At 41.3% G+C, this 24,136-nt stretch overlaps 2 long non-coding RNA genes across 2 annotated transcripts in view; both read right to left on the bottom strand.

Annotated features, from left to right (window-relative positions):
• Nucleotides 1–2,637: 2,637 nt before the first annotated feature.
• Nucleotides 2,638–11,990, bottom strand: LOC131509133 (uncharacterized). The gene is made up of 4 exons (XR_009260305.1): nucleotides 9,881–11,990; nucleotides 8,651–8,719; nucleotides 4,648–4,851; nucleotides 2,638–3,822 (listed from the first exon to the last, which is right to left on the bottom strand). It is a non-coding gene; the product is annotated as an uncharacterized LOC131509133 (long non-coding RNA).
• Nucleotides 11,991–15,906: 3,916 nt separating this feature from the next.
• The window catches only part of LOC131509132 (uncharacterized), a 31,634-nt gene continuing 23,404 nt past the window's right edge, over nucleotides 15,907–24,136 (bottom strand). Inside the window, exon 4 of the long non-coding RNA XR_009260304.1 lies at nucleotides 15,907–18,236. This is a non-coding gene — a long non-coding RNA (uncharacterized LOC131509132). The remainder of the gene's footprint in view (nucleotides 18,237–24,136) is intronic.

The raw sequence follows: 24,136 nt of genomic DNA, 5'->3' as shown, positions 1-24,136 counted from the left end.
AAAATTGCTAATAGTGTCCTTCCTAGGGGATCTTCAAAAGTTCCTGAGCTAATGTCACAGTCAGCAATGTCTAATTGCTCAAAAAGGACTCAGAATCATCAGCCTTGTGGCTAATCCACATGACAAATTATTTGTGGCAAATGGACTCCTAGCCTGTCTGCCTTGCCCCTCAATCCTGGATTTGTTTCCATCTCTTCATTTCTTTAGACTCCCTGGGAGTAAGGTATACAGTCATGTCATCTGTGAATAGTGACACCTTTCCATCTTTCTTCCAAGTCTTCCTATTTCTAAATTTTTCTTTTTGCTTTTTTGTATTGGCTAGGACTTCCAGTTCAATGATAAATGAAAGCAGTGAAAGCAGATATTCTTTTCTTATTCCCAATCTCAGGGGAAAGCTTTCAGTATTTCCCTGGCAGATGTGATGTTTACTCTTTTTTGTTGTCGTTGTTTTATTTTTTGTATTCCATAATTTCTGTTAAAAAATAGACTTAAGACTTACTGTAGAAAATGTATCTTTTTTCTCTGACTGCTTTCAGGATCTTTGCCTTGTCTCTGGTGTTAAACAATTAGTTACTTGTGCCTAGATGTGGTTTCCTTTGTATTTATCCTAATACTTAGGGCTTGCTGTGTTTCTTGAATCTAGCCTCTCCTTGTTTTTTTTTTTTTTTTTTAAAGAAACTCAGTTTTGGAAATTTCTTTGCCAATCCCTTCAAATATTATGTCTTATTCTCATTCTTTTTGTCCATTTTTTTTTTACTTTACCAATCTTATTTATTCATTTTAATTAAATTAATTAATTAATTTACTTACATCCAAGTTAGTTATCATATAGTGCAATAATGATTTCAGTAGATTCCAGTGGCTCAATCCTTATGTATAACACCCAGTGCTCATCCAAACAAGTGTCTTCCTTAATGCCTCTTACCCATGTAGCCCATCCTCCCACTCATAATCCCTCCAGCAACCCTCAGTTTGTTCTCTGTATTTAAGAATCTCTTATGTTTTGTACCCCTCCTGCTTTTATATTATTTTTGTTTCCCTTCCCTTATGTTCATCTGTTTTGTATCTTATATTCCACATATGAGGGAAGTCATAAAATATTTGTCTTTCTCTGACTGGCTAATTTCGCTTAGCATAATACTCTGTAGTTTCATACATGTAGTTGCCAATGGCAAGATTTCATTCTTTTTGATTGCTGGGTAATATTTCATTATATATATATATATATGTGTATATATATATATATATATATATATACAGATATATATCACATCTTTATCCATTCATCTGTTGATGGATTATCCATTTTTGAACATCAATTATACACTCCCTGAGTGTCTTCACTCTTTTCTGTATTCTTATTTTCCATCTTTTTTCCCCCTCCATTGTTTTCTCCTTGTGGTTCACTCCAGATATTTTCTGTTGGCCAACTTTCTGTTAAACTAGTTCATTGTTCTTCCATGTCTAACATGCTGCTAAACCCATCTGTTGAATACTTAATATCATTTACTACATTTTCTAGTTCTGGGACTTCCATTTGATGTTTTTTCATAGATTCCAATTATCTGATAAAATTCTTCATTTTCCAAGTTTTTTTTTTTTTTGGTATATATCATAGTTATCTTTAAGTTTGTATTTGATAACTCAAACATCTATGTGATTCTGGGTGACAGTCTATCTTCTGGGACTTTTGTCTTTTAATCTTCAATGATTTCTTTCTATTTCCTATTATTCATATCAATTTTTTATTGAATATCAAAATGTATGAAAAATAGCAGAAGCTCCAGATGATGTTATTTTCTTCTGAAAGATGTTGCTTACCTCTGGAAGGCAGACAAAGTATTGGCACATCATCTGTGTTCAGTGGCATCAGATCTATTCCTGGTTTCCCCTACTTATAAGTTGTGTCTTTTAAGAATTTCAACAAAACTTAGAGTTTTATCAGGGCCCCTTCTTTGTGTGTTCTCAACTCATTTTTTTATTCTTTTTTCTTTCTAGCATTTCCAGAAATCAAAGTTTCTGCTTAGATTTTACCTTCTCAAAAATTTCTTTCTTCTTTGTTTCTCAGTATTGAGCTCCACACAAACACAACATATGGGACAGAAAATACCTCAAGAGCACAGAATGTCCAGCTCATGTCAATGCATTCCCTTCTCTATAGGATTTTCATAGTGTGAGAATTAGGCCTTGATAAGGAAGCATGGCATCCTTGTTTTTTCCCTGATGACTTCTAATAGTTGTTATTTTATCCAGCTTCCATAGTTGCTTTCAGTGGGAGACTTGTTTGACACCAACTACTCCATCCATCAGTCAAAAGTGGAAGTACTCTTGTGTTCTGGCTTCTAATTGATTCAACATTACAGACCCATTAAAAGCTCAAGATGAAAAATGTGAAATATTTTATGTCATTTTTATGAATGTTTTTATTTTTCTGCCTTCACATTTTTGAAGTATGATTGCCTAATGCAAAATGGGCCAATCTTAAATGTGTAGTTCAATTAGCTTTGACATGTGTATACCCATGTAACTGTGTCATTTAAGTTTTAAATGCATTTTCTTTATATCACCTAGCTTCATCAACACTAAAACAGCTTGGGCATGATAGTCAAGACTCATAAATCAAACAAATTTTCATAATTTGTAATTTAACAAGGTTTATTTAAGCGACTGTGTGAATTACCAGTGTTCCCTACACCAACACACAACCACGCCTGGCTCTTAGATGGATAAATGTCTTCTGGATTGAAGTAAATGGCTGGCTTTATTTTAAAAATTAAGTTGCTCAAGTCTATTCCTTCAATAATAAATAACTCTAAGTTCGGCAATTTTATTTGAGTTATTTTTAAACTACTTTTTATTATACCAATAAATCAGTATTATTGTTCAAAGATGGAAAAATGTAGAAAGGCTTCCCCCAAATTTCATCACCAGCAAGTCCATTCTAGGTATAACCAGTGTTTATGGTTTGGTGTATACTCTCCCTGTCATTTCATACATATACCTTTTTTGAAATAAAAAATAGTGTCATATTTTTATAAACTTTTTTCTCTTAAAAATTTACGAACAAACATCCGTCTCATGTCAACAGTTATACTTCCATACTTCCCTTTTAAATAGATGCGTATAGTGTATTGTATGGAATTTACTTTAAAAGTACCCAATTGTTGGCACTTTGGATTATTTCTAAGTATTCTCCATTAGAAACCACACTGTGTTATACATACCCAAAGTGAAAAAAATTCTCAATCTACTAATTATTTCCTCAGGATAAATTTGTAACAGTGGAATTGCTTAGTCACTGTTTTACACATTTTAAAAGACTTTTTTCACGCAGTAAAATTTCCCATGAGGAATCTTTGCTAATCTGCACTTCATCAGCCTCATAGGAGAGGTCTTAATTCACCCCTTACTTCACCTACAAAGGCAGAAAATATTCATTGCCCTTTTAATTTGTATTTCTTTTGTTACTATAATGGTTGGGCTTTTATCCCTTATGTTTATTCTCCCTACATATATTTTTCTGTTTTCGGATGGCTGTTTATATATAGATTTTTATTTGTGGACAGCTCATGATTTGCTTACTGATCCATAGTAACTGTTTACATATGTCATATGCATGAAAACTGTCGGATTTTTATATATGCTACAGATTCTGTCCTGTTTGCCACTTGCCTCTGCTTACATTTCCTGCTGCAGGGCTGCGGGCAGGCCCCCAAGCACGAGATGTCAAGTCGGAGGGTGTCAGAGAGGGCTGAGGCTGGAGAGCTAGGCACGGGCCAGGTCACCCAAGGCTGGTTGATCACTCAAAGGACTGGGGAGGTTCTATGGAAGAGGAAGGGATTTAAAAATACATAGGGAGTGTGGGTGTCTGGGAGGCTCAGTGGGCTAAGTAAGGGACTTCAGCTCAGCTCATGATCTCGCAGTTTGTGAGTTTGTTCCCAGAATCAGGTTCTCTTATGATAGCTCAGAGTCTGCTTCAGATCCTCTGTGTGTCTCTCTCTCTTCCCCTCCCTGACTCATGCTCTTCTTCTCTTAAAGGTAAGGAAAATTTAAAGATATCTAGGGAGGGAAGTCTTGAGGTTTTGAGGTAAGTGAGAGGGATGGAGGTTATGAGGACAAGACTCCAATTCCTCGGGGTTGTGGGGGGGTTGGCGGGGAGACAGTGGTGTCTTGATGTGGGGGAGGGTCACTAGGTGCAAGCATGCCTGGAAGGAATGAGATGAGCATTGGAGTTGTTGCCTCAGTGTCTTTGACACTCAGGTGTTCAGTGGCCTTTGGGGCCCCACAGCTGAATACAGTCTGTGTACACCGTGGATTGCCCACTGGGTTGAATTTAATTAAAGAGGAATTCATCGTCAGCCTCCATCAAGTGTGGTCTGCTCCTCTTTGGTGCTACTTGATCTCTTGCCTGGTGCCAGCAACCTCACGACTAAATTTAAGAATCTCAGTTCTGCTTCTTGAGAAGCCACAATCCCAAGAAGAATGAAGAATCCCGCAGATCACTTTCCCTTTACATCTGGTTGAGGGCCAGAACTTGCCTAGGGGCCTTATTTACTTTCCTTCTCTATTCTGGGGTTTATGTGGCTAAAGGTAAATGTTCCTAGAGTTGTGCATGGATTTCCTGGTGGAATCTAACCCATGGCTCACCTGTTTTCAATTTTCAGCAACTTCTTTGACTCCAGTGAGGCACATCCTGCAGACGATCTTGCAGCCTCTGGTGAATTAGTCCCTGGAGAAGGCACTGCTCTGATGGACGGTGGCACCAAACACTGTTGCCACACAGACAAGTTTGGGGCACTGCAGGTCGGGTCATCCTGGTGGGCTCGGGGTGAGAGAAATGGTCTTGTAGTTCTGGGGGGAAAACAAAGACAAGGTGGGTGTGGGGTGGAAGGAGGGTGTATAAGAGTGGGATCTAAACAGAAAAGCTTGCAAGAGGTTCAGAACAAAACTTCTTAATTCTGCAGCCCTCCATATCCACAGCTATTATAAAGCTCGCATTTGGGCTCATTGTACAAGTCATTAGTCATCCACTACCAGGCGTACTAGCTTGTGGTCACATTAGAGTTCTATGAGCATTTAAAACTTCTTCCTTGCATGCAGAATGGCCTGACAGGAAATCTCTGGAGAGTTAGTCCATGCAGAAGAGGCTCCGCATCAGTTCTGTGCCCGAGATCCTTGGAATGCATGTGTGCATCTTCTCTAGGTTCCACTAACAGATCTAAAGATTCCGCAGCCTGCCAGGCAGCTCTGTCCTGGGTGCTGGAGAGGGGCTGGAGTTTGGGGGAGAAAGGAATGTTGTGTATCCCATAAGAAAACTTTGCATCCCTCTGATACTTCATACTACTCTTCTTTTTCATTTATACTTAAAACACTACCAGCACCTACTTTGAGCCACACCATTCCAGGCATGGAACATTCAGAGAGAAATAAAACACAGCCCCTGCCCTAGAGAAGCCAATGGGCAAGAGGAGGCCATAGACACATCAAAACTTACAGCTCGGGGTCATTGTTTCTGTACAGCTGCTTGAATAAGGTGCTATGGGGCCATGAAAAATAATGCAAGTAGCTCCATGTGTTCAGGCTACACAGACGTCTATGCAACATGGACTTTCACAAGTAAGAGGGATTTCAGCATGCAGAAAGTGTGGAGGGAGAAACTGTGAGGCAGAGGGAGCGACAGTGTGTGTAGACACACAAGGGTGCCTGGATGGTGGCTAGTGCAGAGACTGGCAAGAGGGGAAACATGGGGAGATTGCAGTTGGGGAAGAGGCTGGAGCCACAGGTGTGCACTTTCTGCTGAAGAAGGGAGAAGAAGTGCTCCTTGGGTCATCTTAGGTTGTGTGTAGCGAGGGGTCTGGAAGGCCATACAGAAGTGGACGTGACATAGAGGGCTATTGCCCATCCTTTAACAGGCAGTGGCAGTAGAAACTGGAGAGCTTATACTATTAGCTTTTAATTTCATTTCATTATCGACATCAAATATTTATGCAGCCTCCATAGGGAAGTGAGTCCCACAGTCAGTCAGGGGTAGAAGATATAGAGGTTAATCAAAAGACGCAGTCCTTGGGTCCTTATGTTTGCAATTTAAAATGGATACCCTGGGGTTGAAACGCATGAGAAGAATTAATAGTGGGACAGATACAACAGTTTTGCTAATCAAATGTTAGCTACAAGACTTTGCTGTGTTCTTTTATTTGGTTAGCACCTTAGCACAATGGCTTTTAAACACTTTTAACAATGGCCCAAAGTAAGAAATACATTTTATGCTGTGACCCATAACCCATACAAAAATTTCACCAAGTACTATTGTGATGCACTCTGATATTTTATATCCTCTTTTATTTTACTGGCTTTTAAATGCTGGTCACTGACCCTCTAAATCAATTTCATGACCCCTTGATGGATTATAACTTGCAGCTTGAAAACTGCTGCCTTCCCATGTCCGTGAAGGGGAGATTTGTGAGGAGGGGGGAGAATGAGATCACAGATTGGGGGGAGGGGGGCACAGTAAAAGAGTAAGCATGCCTCTAGTGAGGGAAGGGGTGATATGCACAATCGTCCCAGCAAATTTATATGTCCGAAGAGGGGAATGGAAGATCAAGGGGGACTGCACTAAGAAGAGAGATTTGCTTCAAATTGGAACATAATTTCTTGATATGTGATAAAGGTATGGAGTAGTATTGACGAACCTGTGTTGTATGGAACACTTGGAGATAATAATAGATATTCCTTAAAAGAAATCATTGAGTGAGGTAATAACTTTGGGAAATGCTAAAATTTATCTCCTCAATTTGGATTACCACAAAGTATATTTAAAGAGCTGAGAACATTTCCAGTAGCAAAATCATTTTATCCTTTTTTTAAAACCCAGGATTTGATTTACTACAGAACTTTTTCTGCTCCGTAGAACACCTATTACCATTTCATAGAGCAGTTTGGGAAGCTTGCATGTAGACAGACATCACTGCAGAAGACCGAGCAGAGGATATGGAGTCAAATGGGAAAAGGTTAGCGTCCACTGGAGCCTCCCTTCTTGTGAAGGTTCTAAGCAAGGTGAGCATTTTCTGTAAAGGGCCAGATAGTAAATGTTTTAGGCTTTGTAGGCCACTGTCCTCTGTTGTAATTTCTCAGCTCTGCCGTTGAACTGTGAAAGCAGCCATAGCCAATACATAAGGGAGTGAATAGGTTGTGTTTCAATTCAACTACATTTATAAACACCGAAATTTGAATTTCATATGGCTTTCCTGTGTCAGGAAATCTTATTCTTCTTTTTATCTTTTTCCCCAATCATTTAAATATGCAAACACCATTGCCTGGCTCACCATGGATTTGGTCTGCCAGCCACCGGTCTAAATCTTCAGCGCTTGCCTCTTCGCAATTGCGAGGGAGAGTCCAAGATAGGTAGACTGTTCCCTTTTCCCCCCCAGCTGCAAAACTCTGCTGAAGTAGCCTTAACCCTGGGAGGAAAAAGTCCCAACATGCCTAACCCCCTAAAGATTTCTGCTGTCAGTTTTAAACTTGTTTCTCTTTCTCACACTAGTAGGAAACAGCATGGATTAGGCTGGGAAGACCTGGTCAAGGAAAAGTCTCCTTATTTGAGGGCCCTTCATCTGTCTCCCATCCTCCAGGGGCATGTGTGTCTGGCTCCTCTTGCCCTGCACCTCCATATCTGGTGGCTGCTCTGGCCAGCAGCTACTCAGGGCTGCTCCTTCTCGATAATTTCCACCAGAGCCAGAGGAAAAATGATTTGGAGTCTCCAATCTTAAGAAAAATAAATTTCAGTTCTGCATCCTACTCCGCGACACTTACCCTAATATAAAAACTAATGTGTTTTCCTCCCCAGGAAGTATTCTAGTAAAACCAATGCTCCATGAAGGGCCTTGCTTACCTGGTTTGAATATCAACTCCCAGCACAGCACCACTTACCCTATGTGTGGAAGTGGAAGTATAGGCTTGTGTGATAGATTGCAAAATCCTGGCACTTAGCACCCAACAAAATCTGGTCCCTGCCCATCTTTGCAGACTCCATTCCCACAAAATGTCTTCTGCTTACAGACGTGAGCCCAGGTGGCAGCCCTTCAGAAAATACTCATGATCTTGTAAGCTGATGTGATTTCTGTTGCCTATGGATTATAATATTTCTATTTGATGTATTAGTACATATTTATACATTTTTTTTTGCTAAATTCTGTCATAAGCTCCTTGAGGCCAGAAGCTATAATTGATAATATGTATATTCTATCTTCCTATGGTAACAGATTCCAATGTGTTCTCCCATAATCCTTGACTCCCAACATATACCCCTTTGTGGAATCCTTCCCCTCAAGTGTGGACTCAAGCTGTGACTTGCTTCTAACCCACAGAGTATAAAAGGTGATGGGATATCATTCCTATGATTACCTAAGATGTTGTCATGCTAAGTAGACTCACCCTAGAGATGTTCCTTCTGGCTTGTTGAAGTAAGAGGCCATATGGGGGGAGGGGAGGTCTAGGTGGCAAAGACTACAGGTAGCCCCAGCTGACAACTGGCAAAAAGCCAGTGCCTCCAATCCTACATCTATAAGGTAACCTCCGCTAACAATCTGAGTGAACTTGGAAGAGGGTTTCCTCCAGAGCCTCCAGTAAGGACTGTACCCCAAATGATACCCACCTGGATTGTAGCCCTAGGAGACCACAAGCAGAGCACCTAGGTAGGATGTGCTTGGATTCCACTTGGAAACTGAAATAATAAATGTATGTTGTTTTAAGCAGCTAAATTTGTGGTAGTTTGTTATATAGCAATAGAAAACTAAGACACCCCCCTCCTCCTCTGGACTGCCTTGACAGCTGTGCCTTGTATGAAGGACATGCTCACTGAAGACTCACACCATGAATTCTTCCCAAATTAGCTTCTAGCTCTCCACACCCGTAACAGATACAAGCCACGGTAAAGTTTGAGGCAAAAACCTAAGCTTGTGCCACATATTTGTTAGTTTCTTTTCCTGCCTCGACCATCCTCACATCCAGGGACATATAAACAACATAGTTGAAGAAATAAAAGTAGGAAATCAAATCACTAGAGGAAAAAAGAGGAACACGAGGGCTAGTGTAGTTGTTATGATGAATCATCTCACTCAAAACCTGAGACTCCTGGCAGCTCGGTGAGGAAGAAGAAACAGCTGTGAGACAGAATGGCCATAGCAGCCCTTCAGAGGAGACCATATTTTGTACTGGATCTGGATTTTTTTCCTGTTGTCCTTTAGGGTTAGAGCATGACCTGTAAAATTGGACTTCCTCTGGGCAGAGTTGCCTTATGCCCGAGGGATGAGTATCTTTGAAAGTTCATTGAAAAAGATTACATGTGTGTGATATATATATGTATATGTGCATATGTATGTGTATGTGTTTGTGTATGTGCTTGTGTATGTGTATATGTTTGTGTATGTATATGTGTATGTACATGTGTTTGTGTTTGTGTATATGTATGTGTGTATGTGAATGTATATGTGTTTGTGTTTGTGCATATGTATGTGTATGTGTGCGTTTGTGTCTGTGTATATGTGTTTGTGTATGAATATGTCTATGTCTATGCCTATGTTAAGAGCTGTAGAACTACTTTTTGTCACATCACTACTCCATCCAAACCTCTTCCTACACTAAGATGACCAAACTCTGGCAGGGCTTCTAGTAACATAAGGCCATGTCCCTAAGATGGCCCAGTTCTCACTGCTTTTTTGAGAAAGTTCAGGGCTGCCAACACGGTCAAGCACTGGATGAAACAATGATTTACTCACATAGAAAGAGCAGAGACAGAGCTAAATCAGCTCCAATAATGTGTGTTGGACCCCATGGCTAGTGGAGGTCCCTGACAGTTGACACGAGGCAATGGGGCTGTGCTCACCTATCTTTTGCTGCGGTGGAAGGGCCTCCACTCTTCCCCTGGAGCTGGAAATACTGAAGGCTGAAGGTGTGCCTGAGGATGGCTGACACATGCTGACACAGAAGGAGCACATTACACCTGAAACGGGAAGATATTCCCACACAAGGTGACAAGCCCAGGGCAGACTGTGTGGGCCCCTTATCTCCCGGTAAGGACTGTTCCAGGCCCAGGGCCCTTTCTTATGCGGCTGAGCAGACTGTACACATGAGATGCCTTGCTTAACAATTTACTACAAAGGGCTTACAATTGACAATATGTGGCAGTGGCATCTTTCTCAAGGACCTGAAAGCGATTTCTCTGGAATGTAATCATCAGGAAGAATAGGGCCTCTGTTCCCCAGTTTCTGTGGGAGGACAGAATCCTCATTTGTCAGCCTCAATTACCAGCCAGCAAACACAGCTGACTTGATGCATTTAACTGACCAACCTGTTGTAATTTTTCACATCCCTGACCACCCCTCTCCCGATTCCCTCATTCCACTTTGAAATGCCCAGTCACCACTGCACAAATTGGAAGGGAGCTCAGCTCTTTCTCAGCTATCAATAGTTGCTGAATAAAATCTATTTTAGCATTTTAACGTCTGGCTTTGTTGATTTTTGACTATATGTATATGTAGGTATATGTATGATATGCACAAGATTTTATAGGAGACCAGAGGAAGAGTCTCCACACTTACCTAGGGAGGCAGGGATGGATTTCTGAGGGTTTTAAAACCATGTCAAGAAAGTCTGTTACTAGAGTATTTGGGAGAAAAATAATTATGTAAATACTGGCAGCCAAATTCTTAAAGGAAATAAGCCACGTTTTTGCTTGTCGTTTTGTTTTTCTTTCCTCCAGCAATTAACTTGGTAGCATAATTTGGCCTATTAGATCAGGATCAATCAGAAGTGGGAATAACTGCCCTGCAAATAAAGTAGAAAACATTTTGCACTTCCAAAGGCAATGGGGGTGGGGGGTTAATGGAGAGAGTGAGGACCCAGAGAGGCCAGGAGGCAGGATTTGGGAGAGTCCACACCAGAGAAAAGTTCCCAGTGGCAGGTCAGGCAAAGGATGTTAAAGAACAGGGTTCAATTACTCAAAGTTGTTTGTTGTGTGTGCATCCCTAGCCCCAAATCTGCACATGTAACCTGCACACCAATGCCCCATCTTTTGGCTCTACTTTTGTTCCACAAGAGGCCTGACGCATGATGCAACACTTAATTACATTCCCCAAAGGAAAATCCAGTTCACAAACATCATCGCAGATGATTCCAGTGGAAGAATCAGAAAGAGGTTTTACATCATGCAGTCTTCATCTGTTCCCCTCTGATCTGTCCCTTCTTCCCCCGGCCTCACACACCTGCTCTGCCAGCCAGCGAGAGGAAGGACAAAAGGGGTGTACTTCTCCAGAGTTAGACTCAGAGGCTCGTGAACTGTGCAGTCACATAAGGGCCCAGGAGCAAAGAATCCCTTTTGAGATTTAATGTTCTGCTTTCATCCTCTTAAAACGGTTAATATCCTATCTGTGAATCTCTGTATTGTTAGTCTGATAGGACAATAGAGCCTGTGCCCGAGCACAGGAGACAGGTGTAGTAACACATCCACTGTTCTCTGCCTCCCCATTCACAGTCAGTGTTTGCAATACCCCCATTGGTACAGAATTTCAGTGGACCCTGGTGCATGGGACTTCAGCAGGACTCAAAGAGAGAACAAGCCAACAATTTCCATGGTTTCCACTCAAACCAGAACTTGTTTTGAATGCAGAAGGAAGACAATGGTGCTCTAAGAAACATGAAAGACCAAAGAACCCCATCATGTCCTTGCTTACCTGTGTGATGTCAGAGCAAGATGCGATCAGGAGAAAAGTAAGTCTTTCAGGAACCCCAGGAGACGCTGGTAGGGATGGAGGTGGGAAGAGGAGAGCCATGATTTCCCCCTAAAGTATGAAGGAATTTCAGCCTTTAAAATGAAATATCAAAGATCAGGGAGTCTCCAGACAGCTGCAGGACATCTGAACAGTTAATGTCTCTGGCTAAGTCCCCAGGAGGATGAACGCTATTATTAGAAGTCAGTTGTTATTGGTTATGGTAACCCTGGCTGCTGAAACAACCCCTAGATATAATAAGAGTTCATCTCTCCCTTTCCAGAATGGAAATTCCTGATGATTAAAGGGTGGCTATCTTTCAAGTGGAGATGAAAGGACCAGGATCGCTTCTTTATTGTGGCCCAACCACTTTATCACTCAGCTCTCCTGGTGCTGTGGTCCTCTGCATCAGTCTGCACAAGGGAAAGAGGTCTGTTGGCTCAGGCCTATAGGTGACACTGATGACTTCTGCTCTCATTCTATTGGCTAGAACCCAGTCGCATGGCTACAACTTACAGCAAGAGAGGCTGGGAAATGTGGTCTTACCTGTGTAGCCAGGAAAAAGAGGAAATGGATTTGATGAACACTAGCCAATGAAGAAGTAGGGAAGGTACTCCAGTAACTAAAGAGATGGAGGGCAAATGGCTGTGCGGAAGCAGGGAACTCCAACCCTACTGTGGTTTTCGGAATGCCTGTAACAGAGTTCTCAGCCCTTCCCCACCCCATGCCCACCTGCACGGGACTAGAGATGGTTGGAGCATTTAATGTGAAGAATGATATGAGTATCTGTAGAGGATGGGTGGGAGGCTCTCCTCTTCTCCTCCCTGCCTTCAAAGCAGTAAAATCAGTAAGGAGAGAATCTGCTAAGAAGTCATGTGCTTCTTGACAACACAATCTCAGTTTATCAGACAGAGGCTAGAAGTCAGTGCTGCAAGTATAAAGAACTGGCATTTGGCTGGTATGTTCTTTGTCTTCTCTCCACCTTGAGCCTCAGGTGTGCTGGTGGTTGACACCACAGGAAGGGAAGGCAGGATCAGATTTCAATGGGACTACCAGCAGGCACCTTACAACCTAATCTGTTCTCCCAGGCACACCCAAATTACGCTAATGGTTTTCTCAGGCTGGTGCTGCGCTGTGCTATCTTCTCTTTCAAATGCCTAGAGGAAGAGCCCAGAGCTTTCCAGGGAGACTGTGACATCCTCCCAGAAACATTATCCGTGGCCAGGCTGAGGTGTACTAAGGGTGAAGGAGCCGGCCATCTGCATTAACCAAGTCTAGCCAAGGAAATTGTTTCTGTCTGCTGGGGCTTGACAAATCAATTGATCTATCACGCTGTTCTCTGGGTTTCCTGAGAGGAAGGGCTCAGCTTTGCTGCACAAATACATCCAAGTAGTGAGCTCGAGTAATAGACAGAAGGTTATCAGCAATCATATGAGAAAAGAGCCTTTCTCTAACATCACTTCTCAGCACTAAATGGCAGAGAAATCCATGCAGTTTAAAGGGATGAACCTGCCTCTTTACACTAAGCATCTCTCTTTAGTGATGCTGTCCCTGTCATTCCCGGAAAGCTGCACAAGGGGCACTGCTCAAGGCTACTAGTCAATGCCCCCACCTCCCTTCCAGACCCCTTTCTCCTGTGTCGCCTTCAGTGATGTTTGTGCAGTTTCTCAGCCTTCGCCACTGCCTCCATCAAGTTACCACCAAAACGTCCCAAAGCCACTTGAATTGACGGCTGCTGCAATCACAGGTGGGGCTGGCTGCATAATTGGCAGGGCCTACTGCAAAGTGAAAATCTGGGACCTCTTGTTCAAAATGCAGTAAAAAGTACCATTAAAGGTCCTAAAATACAAAGCCTGTTCTTTCCTCCACAGTTTCTCTCTTGCTTTGTTATGGTATTTAAAATTTTTTTGGTTCAGTAGTAATATAAGTAAAGAAAAATGAAAATTCTACATTATTAGTTTGAATTTACTATTTGTACTCATACTGTGCAATACCAATGTTTTTTAAAAAATGTTTATTTAGGGGCGCCTGGGTGGCGCAGTCGGTTAAGCGTCCGACTTCAGCCAGGTCACGATCTCGCGGTCCGTGAGTTCGAGCCCCGCGTCAGGCTCTGGGCTGATGGCTCGGAGCCTGGAGCCTGTTTCCGACTCTGTGTCTCCCTCTCTCTCTGCCCCTCCCCCGTTCATGCTCTGTCTCTCTCTGTCCCAAAAATAAAAAAAAATAAAAAAAAAATGTTTATTTATTTATTTTTTGGAAGAGAGAGTGTGGGGGAGGTGCAGAGAGAGAAGGAGAAAGAGACAGAATCCCAAGCAGGCTATGGCCGGCACAAAGCCTGATGCCGGGCTCAAACCCACACACCATGGGATCATGACCTGAACCGAAACCAAGAGTGGGACGCTTAATCAACTGAGGCATCGCTGTGCAATACGAACTTTAAATGCAAATATAAGAGCATTTACCTCTTATGTGAAATCACCAAAATTGCACAATTTTTATTTCATATCTCATATACATACATGTATATATGTTTCATTTTTATAAAACACGGGAAATGCTGAACAAAGAACCCTCACTATTTTATTTCACTTTATATGTGCAAATCTACCAATATTCTCTATCTTTGGCTCCCAGATTTATGAGAAAGGAGTGAAAGAAAAGGTACTATGGGGTGCCATATCTTTTCCTTTTCCTTATATGTGATCATTTTCAGTACATGGTTGGCTACTGCAGGGAAGTGAGAAGAGTAAGAAAGAACATGACAGGATTCCTTGGTCATTCAGGTTTCTTAGAATGCGATTGCCTTCTTTTTGTATTCAAAGCAACTTCTGGCTTGAACAGAGAGCAGAGGCTCTCGGGGCTGTCAGCACCCCCTCTCCCTCCACTGTAGACAGAACATGCTTTTTTGTACTTGCTTGGAGTCTTGCTTGACTCCATGAATGGTGGATCCTTCTGGATTCTCTGCTCATGCACATCTCAAAGGCTACATGCAAATGGTGCAGGAGAAGCAAGAACACATGCACACAGCACCTGTCACTTCTGATCATTCCCGTGTTCCATTGCCCCATTGGATTTCACATACAAAACACAAAGTCAAAGATAAAATTATCAAGAATTTCAGAATGAAAAAAAAAAGAATTTTAGAATGACCACAGCAGAACATTAAACCAAGGGTTCTTCAGAACGTGACCCTGTGTGGCTGCATAGGTCACCCATCTGTAAAACCAACCCTGATGGTGAAGCACACCCAGAGAGAGTCAAGCCATATTATAATGGCTGGTCCTGCTTAATTTCCCCACCAAAACATTGACAGCAGTAGCCAAGGGAGAGCACCGACATTTGCATCTTACTTTACTTGCATGGATTTAAAAAAAAAATTCTTGGATTTTGAGAGACAATAAAATATGAGGGCTAAAAATCCTGCACAGTCACGACAGTGTTAACTTAGATGTCATTATAATCAAGACTCCCTAAAGAGCATCCATGGGGTTCTCATATTAATTTCACCAAAGGACTGGTAAAAAGCCTTAGTTTGGTATCACCAAGAGAATGTTCTGGTCTGTTCCCAACTGTATTTTGGTGTCAAAAGGCCTACTCCATTCTCGTTCCATAGCAATCTTTGCTGTAATGTCTACAAGGGGCTTTATCCTCTGCTTCTTCTTATAAACATTTGCATTGTTCTTATTTAAGTGGTCTTGTTATCATAGAATGAACATATTTTTTCCGCCTTTTTCAGGCATAGAAATAAAACATATTTGTGGTTAAAGATTAAAATGATACAGATAGTATGGAGAATTTGGAAATTTCCCATCAAATAATCTGTAAATATAGCGGCCATTAACATTTTTGTGAAGATCTTTCCTGACTTTTTCTATTCACACACACCTGTACTTCTATATTCAGCACCCCCCCCACACACACATTTTATTTGTTGTTTTTCCAAAATGGTAGCATTCTCTACATACCATCAGCAGCTTCTGTTTTTCATTTCAGTATTGTGATCATTTTCCCATAGATCTACAGATCTCCCTATTAATACACAACATTACAATGCATAACTGTAATATTGTTTCTTTATCCAATTATATTGATTGATATTTAGGTTGGGTTTTTTTGTTATTTTGTTTTGTTTTTATGTCTACAAAGTGAAATAAGCACACTTAAGGGATATAAAAAGAAGGAATAAATTCTCTTCTTGCTTATCTCAATAGAGATGGATGATGATGTCTGAATTATCCTTCCAGTCACCACATGATCAGATGACAAACATTCCAGTCACCTGCCCAGTGCACTCCTGGAGCCCATTCCTGGCCTTGCCTGCTTGGGCACCTTCTTCTGCACAGACCCTGTAGCAAACTCCAATTGGGTCGCTCCTCCAGCCTACTTCTTTTTCATCCTGCAGCCAGAGTGGTCCTTCTAAAAATAGTTTTGCTGGTCTCATCTCTACTTAAAAACCTCTTCAAGGGCACAAGGTGGAGGGGTCATGCACAGAAGCTTTTGGTGTCTTTCTTTCATCAGGTCCTAGTCCAACAACCTCTTTCTGCTCACTTTATTGTTGATGTGAGTGGACCTGCCTTATAACCTTCATGTCTCGTTCTATAAATCATTGGAAGGTGAAGTTCAGATCATTTTGCTTCCCTTGTCTTTTCTTTTGACACATTGGCTCATCCTCCAGGATTCAGCACTTGAAATGTGCTCTACCTATGGAAACTAGTTTGAATGGGAATATTAAGTGGAATTAATTATTGGCCAGAAGTTAGATTTTGGAAATTTTAGAAACATTTTCTACTTTTTCGCCACCTGAGACTCAAATTATCGTTGCTACTGGAAATGGCTCTGATTGATTTAGCCAAAAGTAAACAGAAAGAAAGAGTTACAGCAGGAGGAAGGTAGTTCAGTGAGTTGAAGAAAAGGCTGACCAACTTGAGTTTGGAAAGTAGGAGAGCTCAAGCATGGTCAATTTTGGACAGTGCCATTGCAATGTCTGCTTTGGAATTAAGATTCCCTGAAGAGAGACAGAATTGGTCTACTGGGGGTGGGAAACCTATTGGCTTGGGGTATCTTGAGATCAGGGTACTAATTTCTCTGGCTCCCTCCTTATGCAGGTTAGCAGTGGCTGTAATCCTTACTGGAGGTTACAGCTCTTTCTCAGTCCCCATAACTATTCCCTCTTCTTGAGTTCCAGGGGTTGCTCCCTGATGTTGCTAATCCTGTGTGGCTTCTCTATCCCTTATTGATTTCTGTTAAATCTACCCACACCTTTGTAAAATATCCCTTTATTACATTCTCCAATTACCCTAATTTGGATGTACTACTTGTTCCCTGCCAGAATCTTGACTTACATAGTAATTAGTACTGGAAGAAGTGGGCCCAGGACACAGCCTCTGAAAAAAACAAGATTCCAAGATTGGGTTGTTCAAAGTTGAGGAGTGCATAGATAACCTCCTCGATGGGAGCAGAGGGAAAGGGATAAGCCACTAGTAATCATTGGCAAGCACAAGTGTCTTCTCTTACCCAATTTTCATCTGGTTATTTTCCCACTTCCAGAAAAGTGATATACTCAATTGGCAGAATACTCACATTAGCTCTCTATTATGTGGAATGAAGATTGTATGATAGGAGGAGCCAAGTGGAAGCCCCAAAATAATAAGCTCAATGCAATGTGGCATTCTTTGGAGGAACTGCAAAGATTAGTGCCACCATCAGAGACTTGGGAGATGCAGGGGTGATTATTCCTACCACATCCCCATTTAACTAGTCTTGCTTGGCAGATCCAAGAGCCAGATGGGTCTTAGAGAATAATGGTAGATTGTTCCAGACTTAATAAGGTGGTTATGGCAATCACAGCTGAGGTTTTGGATATATCTTTATTAGGAAAAAAAATCAATAACCACTCCTGGCACCTGGTTTTTCAGCTATTGATGTGTAAATGCTCTCAATAAATAGGTAGGAAAGGTAGCTGTCAGTCACTCTCCTTTTTTTTGGCAACACTGGTGCTTATTCAATGAGCCCATGTAGAAAGTGGAAATAGAGGCAAAGATGGAGGCTTATTATGGATTTCTTATCCCCAAAGCTTATTTGGCCAGAGCCACTGTTGATTGCCCAGCTTTTCAGCAGCCATGGTCTTTAATAAAGCACAGAGTAGACAGTGATTTGTCCTCACAGGCATAAATGTGTATCTCAGATACACTTTTGCTTTATTTTATCAGAATTCTTCTGCTGGCATTCCTATTTGTGGACCTACAGATGCCTTATCCATTGACATGGTATCTCACAAAAGCACTTATTTGGTGGCAAAGGATGTGTGGCAAAGGGCTCTTACCTTTAGCATTTATGACTCTCCTGTCACCCAGAAGCAGATCGCTTGATATTAATGGAATGGCCTGATGAAGAAAATCTTTCACAAGCAGGTGTCTTAAACCAGTGGTCAATAGCTGGTGGTATGTTCTCTGTAGCCATAATGCAAAGGCCTGGGAACTAAGAGAAATGAGAGTGGCTGGAGTATTGTTTGATGTTATCCCCAGAACCTTAAGAGCTGTACTCTGAGGAGAAATGTTCCATCAGAAAACAGCATCACAGTTCAACTAAATTGGGAGCTGAGGCTATTCCAAGGCCATTTTTGAGCTCTTCATGTCACTGAACTAACAAAGAAGGTGGGAAGTGGTCCCTTTACTGTCTGGGGTAATTGATATAGTGAACTTGTCAAACCAACTTCTGAAAATACTGAAATAAATTCACAACCAACTGAAATAAATGTTTAAACAAACTACCACAAAAGGAAGTGGATAAATGTAAAATATTTATCAAGGACTTCTTCAAAGAAGCAGAAAGTAAAGTCCCAAGAGTAGGGAAATAATTACCTTATTCCCCCTCTTCCAAGGGAAATATCTGCCAAGGTGTTCTGCCATCCTGGCACATATGCCTTTCGATTTTGCAAGGCTTCCATGGCCATCTTTGTAATTTGTTCTTCATATTCTACATAATCTTTATTCATAGCCACATCAGGATTTGATGATTGGCCCATAAAGTAAATACTGAGCCAAAAATTTACAGACTTTAGCCAAGACTAAAATAATTGCCAAAAAATTCTTGTTTGGGAAGAAGGCAATTTTTTTCTTATTGGCATCAGTGTTCTACTGCTTTCTATTGCAGGATGCCTTAAGCACCATGATTCTGCAAAAACACTGCACTGACTTGACATCAGAGGGAATGACCACTAACCCCCCCCTGGACTATTGGCTAGTGGTCTGCCAAATATGGTGTGATTCAGATTCAGATTCAAGGTCATAGATCAGGAGTGATAAAGCAGTAGCAGTGAGACAGTAGTATGGTCTGGAAGCTGGGTTGTTGTCCATGACTGGAGACAGCTTGGCAAGGGAAAGATCTTGCCATCCTTTGTCTGAGGGTATACAGTGGTATTCGGAGAATCTGCAAAGCTACATTAGGAGCCACGGGCAAAGAACAGTTGTGATTATACCAGCTAGATGAGACTCATGGCTATAATGGTTTCAATAGTCACCCAAAGGCTACTGCCAGCTTTTAAGATGAAGCTACCTGCTCAAGTCTGCCATGCCTGGCCAGATTGTACACATGTAAATGGTCTTTGATGATTATGCCCTCACTGTCCATATCTTCTGACAGAGGCAGTATTATCAGTTGTTTGGAACTTGGGTTGAGCATATAAATCCTAACTCTGACATCTACTGGCTGTGGGTCCCAAGACCTATTACATAACATTTCCCCAATTCTCAGATTTCTCATAAGAAAAATGGGAATCATATTTCACAGAACTAGAACAAATAATACTAAAATGTGTAAGAACAAAAAGGGAATCATAATATTGACTTCATAAGGATATTGGAAGCATTAGATAAGATCATGTTTGTAAAGCACCTTAAATAGTGTATAGTGCATATTAAGTCTCGATAAATGATAATTTTGTTTATCAGCATTATCATAACCATGAAGGCAGTTTCTCTAGAGTCCAGAGGGGAGGAAGATTCAAACAGCCTTGGAGCTGGTCTTCTCTTTGATGCATCTTTCATGAACTGGGTTGGGCAAAAGTTACACTAATAAAGACTCTGAGATGGTGAAAATGAGAGGAATATATTTGAGTCATTGGTATGACCAATGTATAGTATAGTAAAGACCATGATGATTGAAGGCTACCTGCATTAAAGAAGGAAGAGATATACCATGGCAAGAATACTCTTAGGAAAATGACTAAGGTTAGAGGAATAAGACAACCAGAATAGGAAATGTACTGGGAAGAAAGCCTCAATAGTATTTCTAACACCAAAGAAGAAGCAACCTAAAGAGTGAGGTGTCATTCAAAATGAGGACTGAGAATGCCATTGAATTTGGCAGGAAGGAGGTCTCAGTCTCATTAAATGAGCAGTTTCCATGAAATGGCACATATATTGGTCAGAGTTCAACTAGAGAGGAAAATCCAGTAGGATACATATGTTGATTGTAAATATTATGGATTATAATATTTATTATAATTTGTATACATTATAAATATTAATATAAAATGTGTTAGTTATTGGTTAATTAGTAAAAATATTAATGATAAATATAATATGCTAGGGTGCCAGCGTGGCTCAGTCGGTTAAGCGTCTGACTCTTGATTTCAGCTCAGGTCATGATCTCAAGATAGTGAGCTTGAGTTCCACATCAGGCTCTGTGCTGACAGAGGAGATCCTGCTTGGGATTCTCTCTCCCTCCTTCTCTGCTCCTTCCCTGCTCTCTCTCTTTCTGTCTCTGTCTCTGTTTCTCTCAAAAATAACTAAACATTTAAAAATGCACACATAATATGTTAATTCTTCTTAATATATTATGGTATTTATTACGAGAAATTGAGTTACATAATTGTGGGGACTAAGTTAGCTACCCCAAAGTCCATAGGATAGGCAGTTGAGAAGAAAAGACCATGTCAGGCTAGAAACCCACGGGTCCAAGCTGAAAGTTATTGTCCACAGGCAGGCAGGTAGGAAGGAGGATCTAATGGGAAAGGGGAACCATTGAGAAGCTAGCTGCTGTCTGTGGTCTCTAGCTCAGGAAAGGCCTAAGCTCTCTTTTAAAAGGCTTTTAATTGATTAAGTAAGGCCCATCCACAATCATCTCCCTTTTGTTGAATTTCAAGTCAACTGATAAGACTGTTTACAGTTTACATCTATAAAATCCCTTCACAGTAGCATCTAGATTGGTATTTCGTTTAACTGGGAGAACATGAGAAAATAGCTGCTTCTGTCCTTCTGTCCTCAAATTCACAGAAGGGAATATCCCTTGTAGCCTGCCCTAAATAGAGATACTAGAAAGGTAATTTTCTGGTAGTTCAGAACAAGAAAGAGAAGCAGCTCGAAGAGATATGTGCAAGGGATGATCTCAATGGAGAGCAAAAGAATGAAACTGCAGTTGGAGAGGGTAAGTAAGAACAAGACCTCATTGTTGTCTAGAGAAGGATTCAGTGCTGGGAGAGGCAATTCACCGTGGGCCCTCAGCCTCCCTACACATTCTTGCTGGGTATGCCCAAAATGCAAGGCCCAGCCTCCTCCATACGTAGGATGTTTCTCAGAGTTGTGTTTGCAGAAGGCAATCTTGAGGGATGATGGTAACATCTCCCCCAAACAAAGAACAGTCTTGCCTTCACTTGCTATAAAAGCAATAAATCCCTAGTTTTAGTGTTCCCCTCCTGTAATGTAACCCATACCATGTGTGGGCACTCACCATGGGCTTTCTCTGTCTCCTTCATGGGCCTTGGTGGTGGGGATTGGGAACCAACCGACATAAACCAACATAAAGCTCTGACTACTACTTTTGCCATGAATCATAAAGGCCTTTGTCTCTTTGGCCACGAGTCTTATGTCTTCTGCCAGCATCCACAAAATAGTAACAGGCTAGTTAATTCGTGTGTAAGCAGGCTAAAATCTCAGACCCTTCATGATTCTTGACACCCAGATGAAGAGAAACACACTTCTAGTAACTACTAAAAGCACTAGACTTTAAATCTAGCAGAAAACCATTCCCAACAAAATTTTTAAAATTTAAAATTTTATTTAAAATATTGGTTTATTGGTCTTTATAATCTGGAAAGAAAACTAAGCATATCCTCACCTAAGCTCCAAAGTCTAGCTCAAATGTATTTTATGGACAGTGGAATAGTCTAGCAATCCAGTTGTAGAATCTTAAGATCTTGGCTTGACTGTAAGCACTGAGCCTTGTTTTCCCCAAGTCTAAACTGGGGACACTAATACCTGACATTTGCAGCATTACTTCATGGGTTATGTGAGAGCATGCATGGTATACAAGTGAGATACTGTGGACATCTCACGAGTGTTGGTTCTCTTTTCTTCTCTTTCTTCTCCTATCCCACACACAGCCTTAGAATTGTTTTCTAGTTTTTGCATAGATTTTGCCTATGTTTTTACTCAAACCACTGACATTCAGTATTGTCTGACCTTGAGATTCTTTATAGAAGATCCAACCATTAACTGATTTCCATATTTCTCTCTCAAGAGTTCAGTGACTTACAGCCTAGCTTCTCCTTTTCAGTCTATGTTTCAATCCACAGTCTTTTTTATGGTGCTGCTCTCTATGTAATAAGTGCCATTTTCAAGCACTTAACATTTACAAAGAGTGTTCAGAGCATCATGTTATATATGGCAACAATAGGATAGTCATCCACTCTATAGACCATTAAGTGGAAATGTTACGCTGTCATCCAAGGTTGCACCTTACTTTTTCCAAGGTCGTTGGTAAATGGCAGAGCTGCAATATAAACCCTGCTGTTCTGACTCTGAGTCTTGTGCTCTTCCCCGCCTTATCGCCTGCTATATCACTCTGTTTTCTTCCTGTGTCTGTTTGGCCCACCTCTGGGTTGGTTTCTGAGGTCTCTTTTTGACAGTGTTTTTGCAATAACCCTGTGTATTAGCCAGGGCTCTTTCAATTTCAAGTGACAGAAATCCCACTTAAAAAAGATTTATTGGCTCATGTACAGAGAAGGATGGGGAATAAGTGGTGTTAGGCACTGCTGGGTCTGAGGGCTCAGAGATGTCATTAGGGTTGTTTTGTTTTTTGTTTTTTTTTTCTCTCCTCTCCACTTCTCAGTCCTGCCTCTTTCTGGTTTTGGCCCCATTCACTTCCTGCAGATGTGTTTCCTTTTTGTGGTGGCAAACATGGCGGGCAACAACTCCTACATAGCTTTCCACTGCTTCTTATTCTAGGGGAAAGAAAGTCATGTTCTTCATCTGTCTGTATGAAATTGGCTCCATTTGGATCATGGACCTATCCATGGGGCCAATCACTGGCCAGGGTGAAGGCGTATCATGATCAGCCAAGCTGGCATCACACATCTATTCCTTCACCCAGGAATTGGCGTTCTATGTCTGGCAGTTCATGAGGGTCGCGTCATTAGAATGGGGCAGCATGACTCAGGGGTAAGAGTCAGGGAAGGGGATACCTGAGAGCAAAGGAAAACAAAACACAATAGAAGCAAACTGCACCCCTCCACACCAGATGGCCACCAAGCCTTACAGTCTAGATTGTCACCGATAATTCAAATTTCAAATATTATAAAAACTGATATATGTTTTCCCTGAATTTTTTACTTGAGATTTTATTCTTTGCAGCAAAGACTATCCACTAAATTTCATGTGATTTAATTTAATACCTGTGAAAACCTTTTCATAAAACTAAATTAGAACTCGGGAGAAAACGTGCTTGTCAGACCACACATCCTGATTTGGAGCTCATAAAACGTGATTCTGCTCAGTAAGGACAGCAGAGTTGATGGGCTTGTGGGGGGGGGTGGGGGTGGAGGTGGGGGTGGGGGGGCGTGGGGGTGGTGTCTGTCAGTTCCTCCACCTGCCCACCTACGGGACTCCATTTCTTGGCGGGGAAGGCAGCCTGCTCGAGCGCTCATTGAATATATATTTAATGGTGCGACATTTACACGATGCCAAGGAGGCTTTGAAATGACTAAATTTAAAATAGATCTTAATACCTAAAGCAAGAGAGAGAGAGAGCAGAAGGAAATGAAGCACATTCTGTGAGTTAAGAAGACACATTACAAGAGAGCTAAAACCAAATATGCCTGCAGATTTCCAAAATAGACATTTATTGTGTTGTTTCCCATGTTTTTGTCTCTGTCTCTTCCTTCCCCTCTACCCTAGAGGTATTGGGCAAATTAGTGAACAATAACAATGATGATAATAATAACAGCAATTACTCCTGTTCACAAAGTACTTACTCTGTGCCAAGCACTTTACCAAGATTTTTAGATACAATATCTCATCTAATCCTCACAATCACAGAATGAGTATGATCCCTGTTAATAAGATGAGGCAGGAGGTTTAGGGAGATTAAGTGTCTTGTCC

The sequence above is a fragment of the Neofelis nebulosa genome, chromosome 4 (genome assembly GCF_028018385.1).
Source record: "Neofelis nebulosa isolate mNeoNeb1 chromosome 4, mNeoNeb1.pri, whole genome shotgun sequence".
Lineage (NCBI taxonomy): Eukaryota > Metazoa > Chordata > Mammalia > Carnivora > Felidae > Neofelis > Neofelis nebulosa.
Note: the sequence above shows the minus strand (reverse complement) of the source record. Positions and strands in the feature narration are given on the sequence as shown.